General features: G+C 40.7%; 1 pseudogene across 1 annotated transcript in view; it reads left to right on the top strand.

Annotated features, from left to right (window-relative positions):
* Nucleotides 1–103: 103 nt before the first annotated feature.
* The window catches only part of LOC308551996 (WD repeat-containing protein 64-like), a 36,321-nt pseudogene continuing 18,361 nt past the window's right edge, over nt 104–18,063 (top strand). Inside the window, exons 1-4 of the transcript in view lie at nt 104–192; nt 1,515–1,986; nt 3,205–3,214; nt 12,213–13,939. The product of the transcript in view is annotated as a WD repeat-containing protein 64-like (transcript). The remainder of the gene's footprint in view (nt 193–1,514; nt 1,987–3,204; nt 3,215–12,212; nt 13,940–18,063) is intronic.

An 18,063-nucleotide genomic window follows, 5' to 3' on the forward strand; every position in this document is an offset into this window, starting at 1 on the left:
CAATAAAAGCCCTCATCACTGAGATGGTTGTTGTTTGTAAATCATCAGATTACACTAAATGGAAAAAAGACCTGGATGGACAAATGCTTTTAAAAACAGCTGAATGTCCGAGCCTCCATCAGTGTTGACCTGCACCCAGGACACAGAAGCAGCTGTCCCAGGGCCAGCTCCCCACCCTCCATGCAGCAGCAGGTGAGGCAAGCTAGAGCCCACCTAGCTCCCTAAAAGGGTGCAGGCAACTCCCTGGAGAAGGGACACAGCCTAGCTCCAGGCACCAGGGAGGGTCTTGGAGAAGGCAGCTGGTGTTTGCATAGATGAAGGTTTTGTGCTGATAAAACAATCCCTCTCTTTGCCCAAATTAAAGTTGAAAGTGCTAGAACCAGACAATCTGTGGCCTCTTCTTCCCCACTTTCTCTGAGGCTAGTCTCCCCCACTGGTCTGACAAGTCTTTGGAAAGCCAGGCTCCAGCCAAGTGCTTGGCTCCAAACACTCAGACAACACAAGTCGCCTGTGCAGCTACCTGCCCACCAGCTCTGCTCATCCAACAGCTCTGTTCACTCACCAGCTCAGATGGGACAATTCCAGAAGCACAAGACCTTGAGGCACAACTGGGGGTCAGGGTACCAAAGCAGGAGGATCTGAGCAGGATGGAAGAGTCACCTTGATGGGTGAGAGATAGTGCTTGGATTGAGAGATCCCAGATCTCCCGACCCAGGATCAGGCATCCCCACCATCTCCCAAGTAAGCATGTCCCTGCCCCTATTCTCTTGGCTGCTCCTAGTACCTGAGACAACCATTTCTCCAGTGAACATCCACAAACCACCTCCCTGTCTTCTGAGCACATCTGTAAACCCACCATAACCCTTGGTACACCAGGTTTCCCAGACCTAGGTCCTTCTGGCTTGTCTGGCACAGCCCCTATCCCCCAAGCAGCCTCCCCAGTACCTTGTCTCCACAGCAACCCAGGGATACAGGCCTCCACTAAGAAGCCTCTCCAGGCCACAGCTGGTACTCCCCCTTATCTCTCAGAGACCCCAGTACATGGTACTAGTACCATGGTACTAGTTATCCCCTGACCATCCAAAACCACTCTTCCCACCGCCTTCCACACAGGCTTCCTTATTGCCCAGTATACCTGTCCCAGGTAGACCCCCAAGCTTTTAAGTACCCTGAGACGCCAGTATCCCCAAAATTCCCGACGTCTATGAATACCCCCAAGACCTAGGAACCACAATACCCACAGTACCCAGGATCCTCTAGACTCCCACGCGTCACAGTTTCCACAACTCCTCTACCTCCCTCCAAGAACTCGATTCCGTGACCCACAGTACCCTAAATTCCCCAACAGCTCCAGCAGACCCCTAACCAATGACATCCCAAAACTCCGGTTTTCAATAAAATACCCCTGACCCCTCACAGATTTCGGCTTCCGATCCACAATACCCCACACCTGAGTACCCCCAGCAACCTGCCCCACTCCGGTAACCCCGTGTGGTCTGGAATCCACTCCCTAGTCCGCCCCTCAAACCTCCAGCCCATCCCTGTTCCCTCGCCAACTTCCCACCCAGCCACCTACATAGAAAGGCAGTTGTGAGCGGTGCTCACCTTCTCTGGGCCCTAACACCACCTCCACCTGGATCCCTAACTGCCACCAACCTGGCCCCCGTTGTCCACGGGCGCCAAGCAACCCTGGCAACTGTGACCTTTCGTCCTGAGGTACCACTGTCAGCTAGCGAGGTCCCCGACGGGATGCTCAGCCAGCCTTTGCTGCCGGCCCCTATGACGCACTTCCGCTTCCAGCGTTCCCTAGGGCACAAGCGGCCCTGGAGGCTCCGGGTTTCTCTTCCTAACCATGGCTCCACCCTTGAGGGCGGGGCTTCCGGGCTGGGAGTGGGCTGGGGGTTTGCCCTGGACGTGCATTGCGGTGGCGCTCAGCCTGCCCCATGCCGTGCCCAAGTCAAGTCACAGGCCTCGCCTGAGGTCGTAGTAAGTAATCCTTTTTCTTTAAGCCACAAGGAATAGCACCTTGTGTTTGCACCTGAATTATTATCATAATTATATATAACATAGCAACATAAGTTAATTGTCATTATAAAAAACCTGTAAGCCTGTAAGAATTCTTGAATTTATTTGAGGCAAAGTGCTGACAATTGACAGGAACTAAAACTGCAACACATTGAGATAATGTTCCAGGGAAAGGCAGTTTTTTATCTTACTTTATGTTATAATTAGAAGATGTAAATGGGTTACATGAATTTCATTGGTAATAAGGTAGGTGGGAGAGAGTAAAGTGGGTAAACCTTTGGGATTAGATAAAAAGTAAAAGGATACATCCTTTATATAAGTGGGTATAGTCAACACCATGATGAAGTAGTAATGAGTGGTTTTGTAGTTTCTGTCCTGGTATATTGGCTGTGTCCTCAGGGATCAAAAAAGGTAAGATACCCTGACATTCCAAAGGCTTGTTATTGTCGAGGCAAAAGACAATAGACAGGCCCAGTCAAGGAAAGATGGACTTTGTCATGGCAAATACTGGCCTAGCACATAACTACTACTTTTGGTGAGAAAGTTTTCATTTCAGATCAGTCTTTGGGGCTACTTTGGGTCTCTGAGTTTGCAAGGCTATCACGCAGGCTTTCCCTCAGCTTGTCAGGTTAGGATGGCCTAATACACTTGTCAGGCCCCTTTTTGGCCACACATACCCCTCATGGTCATAAATCCAAAAGATGCGTTGAGGAACAGACTTCTAGTTGGATAACAACGAAGGCTCATTTCTAGGATGTCTGTGTTAGCATTTGGCTTGCTGAACAATGGACCACTGGGCATGCGGAAAGACCATGATTTTGGATAAAAGACAAGGTTGATTTTCTTTTTCCTCGAAAGTGAAAGCAGGTTAATGGGAGGCAGTCAGGTATTTAAGAAAAACACTCTGGATTATTTCTAATCCAAAGGCTATTAGGATTCATGTTTTGTTACCTGTGTCACTCTTTTATATTGCATCTAGTATAACATTCACTTTTTGTTTGAGGGAAAAACATACAGCTTTTCAGTTTTTATAATCTGACCTTGAGGTGAGTTTCTATTTACTATGGCCCATTTACTTTCCATTGAGCACATTTAAATGCTGTTGTTATTTTCATTTCACTACTGGCACAATTGGAAGCTGTAATATTATGTTTTTGTTTTTGTGAATTTTTTTGCCAGAGGAGTTCGGGTAGGGGCCCAAGACTGTAAGAACACAATGCTGTAAATTACAATTAGCATTTAAAATTCCAGAGACCAGGGGACAGTAAGAGTTTTAAAAGTAAATTTTCTGTGCCTTAGCAGCACTTACAGAGGACCATGTTTTTATAGCCATTGCAGCTTCTATTGGAACTCATATAGTTAGTGGACCCTGTTAGGTTAGGGGTTAAGCATATTTTCATACTTAAGTTTTAGAGTTTACATATAAAATATCTTAATATTTCTTTTTTACTTTTTGCAATTGAAGTATAGCAGGTATAGTACTCCCATCTTTTACCCTTACAATCGCTACCTTGAAGATAAGCAAGAGCAACATAATTTAGTAGAAGCAATTACCTCTTCCCCTCCCTTGGCTCTTTGTAAAACATTTCCACCCACAAAGTTCCAGGGAATAGCTAACTGAAGGTTAATTAACACTTATTGTAGCTTTTGTGTATTGCTTCACTAGTCTCCCCACCAACTCCCCCCTTAACCAAACAGAATGTGGTTTTTGCCTTTATATTCTCCCTGCAAAGACTGTTTGGGGCTGCGAGTTTTGTCTTGGGCAGGAGCCCACTCGCAGTTGCCAGCTAAAAAAACCTCCAAATGGTCAATTTGGTCTCTGTGTGAATTAGTCTCATGAAGATCAGGTACAACACAATAGCATTTTTTTTCTAAATTTAAAAAGAGAAATCAGAAAAAGAGTATTATTGATACTACATGAAGCTATCTTATACACCTTCAGTCATTATTAACAGTTGGGCTATATATAGAGAGTTTGAGAAAAGTCTAAACAGAAAGTATAATAATGATTATTAATATAAGAAGCAGCATTAATTTGTTGGTAAACAAGCCTTGGTGTCTCAGGATGGCTATTTCTGATGTTTGTGCTTTTCATCCTTGAAAAGTCTTTAATATCCACTGTGGACAGAGGTAAGTGTCAGAGACAGGGGCAGATGTCATTTACAGTTAGGCACCTGAAAAGTCCTTTCCCACAATGTTGGAGTCTTTAATTAGTGTCTTTCCCAGTGGTTTTGAAAGTTGAGGTCTTTGAACTCTTCGTCTCCTGAAAGCTCACAGTGAAATGAATGTTACTAATTTATCAGTCTCCATAACCAAGTTACGTAGCATGTGATAAGAATGCAGGGTGTCTCCTTTTAATTTCCCTTATATTTGAGAAACAAAAAGATTTTAAAATCATCAGTATTGGTAGGGAAGATGGTAGCACTGTGAGAAGCAGCAGAGTGCCCCTGCTCCCAGCTACAGACTCAACTTACTCCTAAAATACTGCTTGACCAGCTTGGAAAAACCAGAGAAATATACCTGAGTGGACATATTTCGAGTCAGGAAATACTGAAGAAACATCATAGAGTCTGGCTAAGGGAGGGGGGATGAGTAGAAAGGGGAATTCCCCCCTGAAGCCTGAACTGGGCTATGAGCCCCTGAGGCTTAGAGGCTGCAAAGTTCCCTCTCCTCGGGAATGCAGACCAGCATCCAAAAGCTGGGATCTCACACCAAGAGCTGAGGAGAGGGGAAGGAGTCCCCCAAGTGGAGGGCAGATGGACCCAGGGGAGAAGTGTGCCAGTGAGGAGGGGATGGTGCCTTCCTAGTGAAACAAATCTTCTAATGGCAGCTATGACCAGCGTCTAATGCTGACTATAGGAAAGGCAGTCCCAAAGTGTGTGGCACCCAAGTAGTAAGGGACCAGAAGTAAGGCATTGTATTAAGCCCCAGAAAGCATTTAATCTGTGTGGCATGGGGCAGGGGAAGCGAACCCTCCCATTCTGAGCTCCCAGTGGGGAGACTATGGGACTTTTGAACAGCTCTGAGGGGTACCGTGGTGGCATATCTGGAACCGCACTAGCTTTACTAAGATCGGTGGTGCAGGGGAGTTGTGTGGGGCTGTGTTCCCTCCTGCTGAGTGCCTCAGCACGGGGGCAGCTGGACATTGCAGGGCAGATTCTCTGCTTCTGTGTTGCTTTGTGTGTTTTTGAGTTTTTAATCACTGAACTGGCTCCCACCTTCTTGGCTTGCATTGGGCTGACAGACCAGCAGAGGCTGGGATTTGTTTCTGCATAGTAGAATGTTTGAGGTGAGTGCCTGGTGCAACCAGCAAACCAGATCTTGGAAGGAAAGGGCAGCATGCTTGCTTCTCCAGCAACCTAAGACCACCGCCACCCCCCAACAGGAAAGGGGCTAGTTCAGCTCACTGAAGTCCCAGATACCCCCTGCAGGGCACACTCCTGAGGGGGGAGGGAGAACAGCTCACATAATAAGATTCTAAGGGACTATTGTTTTGGAGCTGGAGGAAAAGCTGAAAACCCCTGCAGGGAGCAGCCAAGGTGTCACTGGGATGTTTTTTAATCGAACCCACTGAGCCCAGACTGCTGAAACTACCATAGAGAAAAGGCAACAGACTGAAGTCAATCTGAAACTGCAGCAGGCCAGTGCATAGGAAAGTAGAATTGGAGAATAGGGTAAAGACTGAGGAACTGACTGTGGAACAGAGACTAACTCCCTCACAGTGAGTGCCTATCAGTGAAACCACTAATTAAAGGGAGTGACATCCTGAGCTACACTAGCCACCCTGCACCCTAAAGACTCTACAGAAGACTCTGGAGTAAAACCAGGCAACCACAAAGGTTGCAAAATAGCTGACAAAAGGAGGTGATCCACGGAAAGCCTCAGATCAACCAACTACCTAAAGACAGCAAAGCCAATCTTAGACAGCTCCTCACATTAGCTAATGCACAAGTACCTCCCAGGAGAACTGAGAGCAGCATAGAAAACAGTGAGCCTCAGACAACATAAGCTGCCCAGAAGAAACTCACCTGATTGACCTTTTTTTGCCCCCTTAGGAAAATGAGAAAGAAAAATATATTTTTTAATTTTTTCTTTTTAAATTTTATAATTTGTTTTACTTTTTAAGAGTAATTTTTTTAAAGAATTTTGTTTTGCTTAGCTTGTTTTTTGTTTTGTTTCTTTGTTTTGTTTTGTCTTTGCTTCTACTATCAAGATTTTTTTTGATATTCTGCTTAATTGCTGGGACTTTATCATTATAACCAATAAGTTTACTGCTTTTCTTTATAGTTTCCTCCATATCTCTTATTGGACTCTCTACTTGCCCTGGCTTTATCTTTCTCTTTCTTCTCGTTCCATTAGCATACCTTATTTTTCCTTTTTTCTATTTCTTTTTCTCCCTGCTGTCTTTCTGTCTTTTTGTTTCATTGTTAGTTTCTGTTTGTCTCTTTATTTTATTTTTATTTTTTCATTTTTCAATTATCCTATTCCTATTTGCTCCATTAATTTTTTGCTCACCTTCTTTCAGAATCTTTACTCTGCCCCTTTTACCTTCCAGTAGCTTCTCTATTTTTTACGTTCTAGTTTAGTTTATTATAATTATGTTTTAAGTGTTTGTCAGTATTAACAACAATATACTTTACTTTTCTTTCTTTTTAAAAATTTTATTTTCTTTAGCATTTATGTCCTTCCTACACTCTCCCAGTTCTATTTTCACTTGGGTTGTTTTCATGTGATTGTCAAGATATTTTGTAAGATATCACTTGATTCCTGGAAGTTTAGTTGTGTATCATACTGCCTTGCCAGCACCCATACAACAGTTCACATGATGTGGTTGGGGCAGAAACACACATTTAGCCAACCTGAGAGGAGAGTTCTCCCAAGGATGGGTCAACAACACTCTAGACCCAATCACAACAGGAGAGCCCAAAGAACCCACAAAAGGAACACCCACAAAAGAGACATGCCTAGAGCAAAGAGCTGAGAAGTATAAGGAATACACATCTCTGGGATCCACTAGACTCACAACACAGAATCCCTCCCCATAAGACTGGGAGACAGCAAATATATCTAATATATAGATACAAACACTAAGACCCACCAAAATGGGGAGAAAAAGAACTCCCAAACAAAAGAGAAGCAAAAGTCACCAGAAAAAGACTTTAATGAGATGGAGTTAAGCAAGATATCAGAAGACAGTTCACAGTAATGGTTATAAAAATGCTCAAGGAAATTAATGAGAAAAATAATGCACTTGATGGTAAAGTCAAGGAAATAAGTGAAAACATGAAAAAAAAACAACATATCATAAACAAGAATCAGACAGAAATAAAGAATGCTGTATCTGATATCAAGAATACACTGGAAGGAATTAAAAATAGGTTCAGAGGACAGAATAAGTGACTTAGAAGACAAGGTAGAAAAAAATCATACAATCAGAGCAGCAAAAAGAAAAAAAACTTAAAAAGCATGAGGACAGTCTAAGGGAGCTTTGGGACAACATGAAGTGAAACAACATTCACATTATAGGAGTGCCAGGGGGGAGGAAAGAGAGCAAGGGATAGAGAACTTGGTGGAGGAAATAATGGCAGAAAACTTCCCTAGGCTGGCGAGGGAGAAAGCCACACAAGTTCAGGAAGCACAGAGGGTTCCAAACAAGAGGGACCCAAAGAGACCCACTCCAAGTTACACCATAATTAAAATGGCAAATGTCAAGGAAAAAGAATATTAAGGGCTGCAAGAGAGAGAGAAGCAGTGACCTACAAGGGAGCCCCCATAACGCTAAAATCAGATCTCTCAACAGAAACTCTTCAGGCCAGAAGGGAGTGGCATAAAGTTCTCAAAGTAATTAAAAGCAAGAACATGCAACCAAGATTGCCTTATCCAACAAGGCTATCATTTAAAATTGAAGGTGAAATAAAGAGCTTTCCAGACCAAAAAAAAAAAAAAGGCTAAAGGATTTCAGCACCACCAAACCAGCTAAAAGGACTGCTCTAAGAAAAAGAAAGAATAGTGATAGAAAGGTACATCAGCATAAAGGGAAAAAGTGGCATTAAATAAGTTTATATCAATAGTAATCTTAAATGTAACCAGAATAAATGATCCAATCAAAAGGCATAGGACAGCTGAGTGGATAAGAAAACAGGACCCAACTATATGCTGTCTACAAGAGACCTGAGAGCAAAAGACTCACGCAGGTGGAAAGGAAAGGAATGGGATAAAATATTCCATGCAAATGGAAAGGAAAAAACAGCTGGAGTATCAATTCTTATTTCTTCAAAATAAAGACTATAACAAGAGACAAAGATGGTCACTACATAATACTAAGGGGATCAATCCAACAGGAGGACATAACCCTTATAAACATATATGTACCCAATATAGGAGCACCTAAATACACAAAAAATTTCTTGGTGCACTTTAAGAGGGAGATTGAGAGCAACACAATAATAGTGGGGGACTTTTACTCCCCACTGTCAGCATTGGACAGATCATCAAGACAAAAAATCAACAGGGAAACACATTAAGTGAACCACTAGATCTAATGGATTTAATTGACATTTACAGAACATTTCATCCCAAAGCAGCAGAATACACATTCTTCTCAAGTGCACATGGAACATTCTCAAAAATAAGCCACATGTTAGGGCATAAGGTAAGTCTCTACAAATTCAAGAAGATTGAAATCTTATCAAGCATCTTCTAGGATCACAATGCCATGAAACTAGAAATCAACCACTATAACAAAAATTCAAAAATATTCAAATGCACAGAGGCTAAATAACATGTTATTATACAATGAATGGGTTACCAATGAGATCAAGGAAGAAATCAAACACTTCATGGGAAAAAAAACAAAAATGAACAGACAACAACCCAAAATCTATAGGACACAGCGGAAGCAGACCTAAGAGAAAAGTTCATAGCAGTACAGACCTATCTCAAGAAGCAAGAAAAAGCTGTAATAAACTATCTTACACAACAACTAAAAGAACTAGAACAAAAACAGCAAGAAAAACCCCAAGGAAACAGAAGGACGGAAATAATAATGATCAGAGCAAAAATTAATGACATAGAGACTTAAAAAACAATATAAAAAATCAGTGAATCCAAGAGCTGGTTCTTTGAAAAGGTAAATAAGACTGATACACCTTTAGCCAGACTCACCAAGAAACAAAGAGAGAGAACCCAAATAAATAAAATCAGAAATGAAAGAGGCAATATAACAACAGGCCCAACAGAAACACAAAGGATCATTAAAAAATACTATGAGCAACTATATGCCAACAAACTGGACAACTTGGGTGAAATGGACAAATTTCTAGAAGCATACAATCTTCCAAAGCTGAATCAAGAAGAGGTAGAAAACCTGAATAGGCCAATAACAACTAATGAAATTGAAGCAGTAATCAAAAATCTTCCAGCCCACAAAAGTCCTGGACCAGATGGATTTACAGGTGAGTTTTACCAAACATTCAAAGAAGAATTAACACCTATTCTCCTCAAACTATTCCAGAAAATTTAAGAGGAGGGAAAACTCCCAAACTCTTTTTATGAGGCCAGCATCATCCCAATCCCAAAACCAGATGAAGACACTACAAAGGAAGAAAATTATAGGACAATATCCCTAATGAACACAGATGCTAAAATCCTCAACAAAATACTAGCAAAAGGGATCCAGAGATACATTAAAAACACCATACACCACAACCAAGTGGGATTTATTTGGGGAATTCAAGGCTGGTACAACATCCACAGTTCAAGTTATGTGATATACCACATAAACAAAGTGAAGGAAAAAAGTCACATGATCATATCAATAGATGCAGAAAAAGCATTTGACAAAATCCAGCACCCATTTTTGATAAAAACTCTCAGCTAAGTGGAAATAGAGGGATCATACCTCAACCAAATAAAGGCCATATTTGACAAACCTACAGCCAACATCATACTCAATAGTCAAAAACAAAAACTGTCGTTTTTTTTACTAAAAGGCTCCATCAAAGTACTACTAGATTTGACAAATGAATTTGGTAAGGTAGCTCGATACAAAATTAACATCCAAAAATTAATGGCATTTTTATACACCAACAATGAACTTTCAGAAAGAGAAACTAAAACAACAATACCACTTATGATTACAACTGAAATTAAGATACCTAGAAGTAAACTTAACCAAGGATATAAAAAACCTGTACTTGGAAATCTACAGGGCGCTGAAAAAAGAAACAATGAAAGACATAAACAAGTGGAAGAATATACTGTATTCATGGATTGGGAGAACTAATATCATTCAAATGCCCTTACTACCCAAAGCAATCTATAGATTCAGTGCAATTCCTATCAAAATACCAATAGCATTTTCACGGATCTAGAACAAATATTTCAACAATTTATATGGAACTAAAAAAGACCCCAGATAGCTGCCGCCATCTTGAGAACGTACAGAGTTGAAGAGATCACTACTGGATATCAAACTATACTACAAAGCCATTGTAATCAAAACAGCCTGGTGTTTTGTCTGTACAACAACAGACATAAAGATCCGTGGAACAGAGACCTCAGAAACTGACCCAAGCCATTAATATTTGACAAAGGAGGTAAGAGCATACAAGGGAGTAATGAGTCTCTTCAATAAATGGTGCTGAGAAAATTGGACAGGTACATGCAAAATAATGAAACTAGATCACAAAATTACTCCATACACAAGAGTAAACTCAAAATGGATAAAAGACTTAAATATAAGTTGTGAAACCATAAAAGTCTGGGGAGAAAACATAGGCAGTAAAGTCACAGACATCTCATGTAGTGGAATTTTCACCAATACATCTCCTAGGAAAAGAGAAACAAAAGAAAAAATAAACATATGGGACTACATCAAACTAAAAAGTTTTTGCACAGCAAAAGGAATCAGCCTCAAAACACAAAGCAACCCCACAGTCTGGGAGAACATATTTGCCAAGAACACATCTGATAAGTGGCTAATTTCCAAAATATACAAAGGACTCATACAACTCTACAGTAGGAAGACAAATAATCCAGTTTAAAAATGGGCAAAGGGCCTGAATAGAAACTTGTCCAAAGAGAACAAACAGATGGCCAAACACAGATGAAAAAATGCTCAACATCACTAGTCATTAGAGAGATGCAAATTAAAACTACTTCACACTTGTCAGAATGGCTACCACCAACAAATCAACAAGTGACACATGCTAGCAAGAATGTGGAGAAAGATCAACCCTGATACACTGCTGGTGGGGAATGCGGACTGGTAGAGTAAATATGAAAAATAGCATGGCGTTTCCTCAATATATTAAAAAAGAAACTGCCTTTTTATTCAGTCATCCCACTTCTACGAATATGTCCTAAGAATCCTGAAACACTAATGAGAAAGAATATATATGCACCCCTATGTTCAAAGCAATGAAATTTACAATAGCTAAGACCTGGAAACAGCCCAAGTGCCCATCAGCAGATGAGTGGATAAAAATGAGGTGGGATCTTTACACATGGAATACTACGCAGCTGTAAAGAAGAAGGATCTGGTACCTTTTCAGACAGTGCGGATGGATCTGGGGAATATTATGCTAAGAGAAATTAGCCAGGCAGAGAAAGACAAATATCACATGATCTCACTTATATGTAGAATCTAAAGAACATGATAAACAAATAAAATAGACTCAGTGATGTAGAAGCATAGAACAGATTGATGAATCTCAGAGGGATGGTGGGGGTGGGGAGAGATTAACCAGTGAATTTATATGCATATATATATAACCCAAGAACACAGACAATAGTGTGGTGAAGGCCTGAGATGGGGAGTGGAGGGGGGGGAACAGTTTATGGGGGAAAAGGGCAATATCTCTAATATTTTCAACAATAAAGATAAAATTTTTAAAATATTTAAATAGGGGAAGGGAGGGCAGGGCAGGACAAGGGAGTTGCAGCACCAAGGCCAAGGGCTACGGGGCATGGGCTGGGTGGCAGGAGAGGCACAGACACTGTGGGAATGCAGAGAGGAGTAGTTTGCAGAGGAAAAGAGGATGCTTCCTCCTATCAGCCCAACTCACCAAAGAGGCTGCTGCTGAACCCGTCTCACACGCTGCCCGTGCTGCCCCAGACCCAGCTGTTCCTCAGGCAGGACACGAAGAAATAAAAGATTCCCTGCGTCCCGATGGATGCCAGTTAAGAAAAGTGTCTCACTGTTGCACTTCAGATGAGCAGTTTCAAGACAGCCCTAAATGGGTTTGAAAAACTGGTTGAACATACAAGGCCCAGAAAAGAGGTGAAAGAGCAGGCTTGTTTGTCCAAAAAGCAGACATGATTGATTATGAAAAGTTTTATGCAGCAGTGCAGGCCCTCTTTGGTCCAGAGGTGAAGAATCAGGATGTGAAATGCTTCTATAGGAAACTGCAACAACCCTGATGCATCTACAGACTAGTGTGAGATCTTTGGATATTACTCCTCTGAAGACGACTCTCTTACTTCCCAGTTAGATGAAGAAAATTTGGTTTTCCTCATGTCTAGAAAACAGTGTGTTGTAATTTCAGGAAGTAGGAGATGAGAAGTGTGGTTAAATGCACTGTCAAGATCCCTCAGTTGGATTTACTAATAGCAGCTTCTCAGAGAGGATTAATAACAGTCTTTAATAACCAGGTGAGAGTGCAGACCAACACCAACGTCACAGATACTTCTTGGATTACAGGATGTGATTACCTCAAGCAGCTGAAACGAATTGTTGCCACTACAGAAAGGACCATTATTGTCTGGGATTATAAAGCTCAAGGGAGCAAGCAGGAAAACTATTTTGTTATAAAGCCGATGGACCACTGCCTCCTTTGCATGTATCATGCCCATCGCCAACCAGCTCAGCAGAGGCAACATCCTGCTGGGGGACAATGGTGGGTTTGTGAACAAATTCACTGTAAATACTGACGACTTTGGATTAAAGCAGGCAAAGACCCAAAAAAAAGTCCAAAATCAGGTCTTAGACTCAAAGGAAGCTACATAATGACTGGTTATGAAAGTTAGATATATTTCAACCCTAAATTGCTTTGGATCCTGCTCCTTAGTGTCCATTCCTTAGTTTTGGATACTTTGAAGAGACTTGAGGATAATGCGCCTGTCAGAGAGTTTTCCATGCCAAAAGGAGCAAACACTTTCTGCTACTGTATAAAAGCTAATGTCATTGTCATTGGGGAAGATGACAAGGTGCTCCAGCTGTGGCAACCCAACATCAGCACCAAGCCGGTGGGGAAGCTCGTGGCGCACATGTTCAGTATTACCGAGATCGTCATCAATGAGAAAGACCAGCTCATAATCAGCCTCTCCTCCGCCAAGGTCTTCAGGATGTGGGATATACAGACTCTGTCACTATTACAAGTCTTCCATGACAGCCAGGGAGGACCTGGAGACATGCAGATTTATTCCATGATATACAACTTCAACCACAGCACACTTATTGCAGGATCTCCTGTTATTGACATATATTGTTTGGCTAGGATGATACAAGATAGAAAGCAGGTTCCTCACACTCATGAACAAGAAATCAGTGTCATGCTGTACAGCAAATATTTTCACCAAGTCCATACCATCTGCTCTGAATCTATAATTAAGGTATGGGAACTTGAGACTGGCTTCCAAATATACCAGATTCTAGACCCTTGTGGCTTCAGTGTTGAACTGACTTCTGCAGCTATCGATGAAAGTGGATTTCTTTTTGCCATAGGAGCATATAATGGAACAGTTAAAATCTGGGACTTTGGCAGCAGGCAGGAGATAAAAATACTGCCCAAAGGGAAAGACTGGAAGGAGGAAGAGCACTGGATAAAATGGCTGATTTTCCTGAAAGTGCCAGAAAAACACCAGCATTTTGCTGTTCGTCTTGGATCACAGCAGGAGGATCAAAATGATGCAGGTTTGCAATTTCATATTGACGTTTGTACTTGCCCTGCTCTTCCCAGGAAAATCCACTGAGTTAGCGGATCATCCCCATTGAACTCTCTTGCCAGCCAGCTGAGGATAGAATCTCACCACCTACCTTCCTAGGATGCTCCTAAGTAACCTTCCCTGGATCCAAGCAACAGCATCCCTCCCATCCAGCACTTGCTGAAGGATTTCTGGAGCAGGAATCAGAAAAGTTAAATTTACACATAGTTGGGGGATGTCCCCTGGCAGAGCTGCTCCCCCACTGGCTCTGTAAGAGGGAGCAAAGACTTCTTTCTTTCCCTTAGAATCCATAATGCATTCAGGGATGTTCAAGTCAGTTTTTCAGATTGTCACCAAAATCACTTTGTTTACTTTAAGGTTCATGACTCTGTCTGTTCTGGGCTGTGTTGGGAAGTTTGAGATAGGCTAATTTATTTTCCCTGTGAGTCTATTACTACCTGAGAATGCCTTCTTCAGAATTTAAAATGAAGGCTAGATCATTTATGCTTACCTAGAACTCAAGGATTCATTATTATTAATCATCATCATCACTCTTCCCCTTCTTAAAGCTAAGATCAGAAAAAAGAAATACAGCACTGATTAAGATGATGATGGACTAACTGCTGGAAAAAAGTGAATCAATATAATCTTTCCATAAAGAAACATAAGACACCTCCTGGGAAGTTTATAATAGCAAATGTATGGGGCAGGAATGTAGTTCACTCCTGGAGCTGAAACTGGGGATGGAGGGAAGGAAAGATGCACCAAACCTTTATCTCAGGCTCTCAGTTGCATTAAACAAACAGCAAACAGACAAACAGCAAACACTGCCTCCATAGTCACATTCAGCCATTCAGAGACTGTTGCTAATGCATTATGTACTGAGGCAGAATCCCTTGAGTTTTGTGTACTTCTTTTTAATGTCTTCAAACCTGTCCTTAATGGCTTGAAATGTAATGCCTCTCTGAACCCATATTCTTGATTTTATCTTCTCAAGCCTCAGAAAAGCGCTTGTGCAACTGCTTAGTCTTTTCCCAGATCATCACTGTGCTAGGTTTCCTGGACATGGTCTCCTAGCCATGTAATGGAAGGGCAGGTTATACATTGACCTGTTAGTACAACTTCATAAAAACCAAGAGAAGGGAACAATAATATTTGCATGACCTCAGCTTTAAGAAGATAAAATTGCATTGTGCCTACATAATTTTTTGTTTAACTTAGGGTAAATTTGCCCCCAAGCCCTAGTTGATAAAAACCGTAGGCCAGTGAGAGATTGCTGTCCTTACATGATGAACAAAGCACTGTGGGAGTTCATAGATTTTGACTAAACAAAAAAATCAAAACAGTTCAAATTCTAAAGACCCACTTACTGCTCTTTTTTTACCCTACCTTCTATCCACACTACTTGATGAGTTTACTTCTGTGGGCCTTTTTGTAAGTCCCTTAAAGCAAAAGATCTTCCTTTGTGGAGCAACTAATATAAGACCTGCTCTTAGCATTATGTGAACTGCTGTTTCCCAGAGCATTGATTCCTAAAGGCCTACCTGCCAACGCAAGTCAGAGATAAAAGATTTTGCCAAGTAGGAGTAAATGAAGAAAATAGGGATATTTTCATAAAGCTAATTTTACTTTTTAAATTTTAAGACTGTATCTTTCCTACTTTTACTCTTTTGCATTCAAATATAGCCTTTCTTTTTATAAAATGAAAAAAATATATTTAAATAACTGCAGAGTCTGAGAAAATTTTCTAGGGATGTTATGTAGTGTGTCAAAGTGTGGAGCTTATTGGTTGAGCTCCATGAGGTTGTCACCTCTTGAGTATCATTCAACCCTCTTATGAGCCTAGGTTTCTCTCCTTGGCTGTATAATACAATTTTGACAGCTCAGAGTGCTAAATGACTAGTCTTTTTTTGGGAGTCCCCAGTGGAGTCATTTGTTTAATTATAGTTGTGTTTGAATTTCCCCTTGGGGTGCCTTCATGTCCTGAGGAATAACCTCTAATACCACCACAAAGATTTTTAGTCACCTAAGAATATCCAAAATTTGGGATAGAGGGGGATGTTCCCCTTTTTCTCAGAGCTGAATGAGTTCAGCACTCAATTATACAGTGAAGTTTTTGACTCTCAGAAAGCAATTCCTACCGAAAAGTCAACATTAAAAACCTGCAACCCATTTTTCCTCCTGTTTTAGCCTTAGCCTGACTTCTGTTACCCTTAACCTTAATTCCATCTTGTGGACTTAAAAATACGGCTCAAAAAAGTCAGAACATCTACCACAGGCAGCAGACAACTGACTCAAGTTCACCTGATGTGGCAGGGAGCTGGTAGGCTCAATGGATCCCTTTCTGGATCCTAGCACAGGTTCCCAGAAGTCCTGGGTGAGCTTCTTTGGACTCCTGCCAAACTTTGCCAAGTAAATATCAATGTAAGAATCATTCAAATCTGTAAACATTTTTGTGAGAAGCAAAATCTTAACAGATTAAGATAATTCTCCAAAGAGTGGCAGCTAAGCACCTTATTAAATGGGTTACATGAAATTCATTGGTGATATTTTAGGGACTGGGAGAAAGTAAAGTGAGGAAACTTGTGGAGGTGAAGGATAGTTAATAGTCATAAAGTAACAGTATAAAAACAACTAGAGGATTTGTAGTCACTGCTCTGGTGCATTGGTTGTGCTCTGACGGGTCTGACAAAAAGGGAAGTTTCCCAAAAAATCAAAAGAAATGTTACATTAGATGCAAAATACAATATATAGGCTCAAATAAGGTAAAGATCAACTTTTGTCAGGGAAGATTCTAGCCTAGGACATGACTACCTGTAATAAGCTGCTTTTAGTTAGTTTTCATTTCAGACTTTCTTTGTGATTACTTTAGGTCCCTGAGTTTGTGAAGCTGCCATGCAGACCTTCTGGACTTGCCAATTTTAGTATGTGGCCCCTTTTGGCCCATATGTCCCACTTTTGATAATAAATAAATCCCAGCTATGCATTTATGGCCAACCTTTGGCTAGAAAACAGCACCACCATGTTAGAAAGACTTATTCCTAGGAAATTTTAGAGTAAGCATTTGTCTTGCTTAACATGGTGGACCACTGGGGATGGGGCATGGCCATAATCTTAGATGGCATTCAAAATTAAATTATTATTATTAATACTATTGTTATTCAAAAGAAAAAGGCAGGTGAATGAGAGGCAGTCAGATCTCATATGTTCTAGTTAAAAAGTATCTGGATCACTTCTAACTTTTGAGCTACCATGATCCAAGTCTCTTTGCTCCTTGTCTTAAGTTTTGCTTCTCTGTATCTAGTATAACTTTTACATATTAGGAACAAGAGTAAAAGTATTAAATCAATAACACAATTAGGAACAGAAAATGTCTAATACTAGACAAGATTGAGTCTGAGGGGGACTAGCATTCCAGCCAACCAATAAACCCTTTATATGCATTATCATAATTTTTTATTAAGCTAATATGTTTTCCTCCTTCATCTCCGGTCACTTAAACCTTTATGATATAATAGGCAAGATGAATTAAGACTACAATTTCATCAACCAGAAGCTCTAACTTTTCTTCTGATCAGTTCGTTTCCATAGAAATGACATCTTGGGGAGGATTAAGTTCAATTTCCCCTGCATTGGATTTTTCAATATAAATATTATCTTAGGTTTTAGTAACCTCCGGCAAACTAATTATGCCTAAAATTTGACTATTATAGGCAAATACTACATCATACATCCATAGTAGTTAATATAAACTTGGTGTTATTTCAATAAAAATCACTTAGTTTAACAGAAGAATTTTCTAACCCTTCCTAACACAAACATTTATTTGTTGGGATAGTTACAATAGGTTAGGATTGGGTGAATTTGGTATTTCATAAATATTGGGGGCATAACAATTCAACATTTTTATTTTTATAATCAGATAGTGAAATGGTTTCCCATTTTTTATTATTTTTAAATATGGTCCATTTCCCATTGGAAGTGCTGCCAGAGGGGTACGTGTGTAGAAGCCCTCTGTGTAGAGTTCTTGGGAAACAGCTGAAATAAGAATTTTCAGAAGCCCCCATGGAAAGATGAGAAATAGTAGAATATTTTATTGGCCTGGAGTTATAT

This window comes from Miniopterus schreibersii, assembly GCF_964146895.1.
Source record: "Miniopterus schreibersii genome assembly, chromosome: Y".
Lineage (NCBI taxonomy): Eukaryota > Metazoa > Chordata > Mammalia > Chiroptera > Miniopteridae > Miniopterus > Miniopterus schreibersii.